Genomic DNA, 350 nt, shown 5'->3' on the forward strand with positions numbered 1-350 from the left:
GGCTCACGTAATATTTAAAGTTCTGGTATCGTCAACTGACATCGTTGGATCCGAGACTTCACTCAATTTGTTCAACGTGTCTTTTTTACTTTTAATCTCCGCTTGATACCTGTCACTCTGTTCCGGTTTGGTGTTTAATACCACAGACTTACAAAATATAGATGAAATTCGCTTTTAAAATGTTAATCTTAAAACACATTTTAACCGTTAATATCATTGGAGCAAGTGTTCAATTTGAAGGCTTGAGAAAAATCATCTATAGTGTGCAATTATGTATTATCATATATAAACACGTTGGAAGTAAAAAAAAATATCTCATTATCAAACACCATAATCATCTGAGATTTAAC

This window comes from Palaemon carinicauda, chromosome 20 (assembly GCF_036898095.1).
Source record: "Palaemon carinicauda isolate YSFRI2023 chromosome 20, ASM3689809v2, whole genome shotgun sequence".
Lineage (NCBI taxonomy): Eukaryota > Metazoa > Arthropoda > Malacostraca > Decapoda > Palaemonidae > Palaemon > Palaemon carinicauda.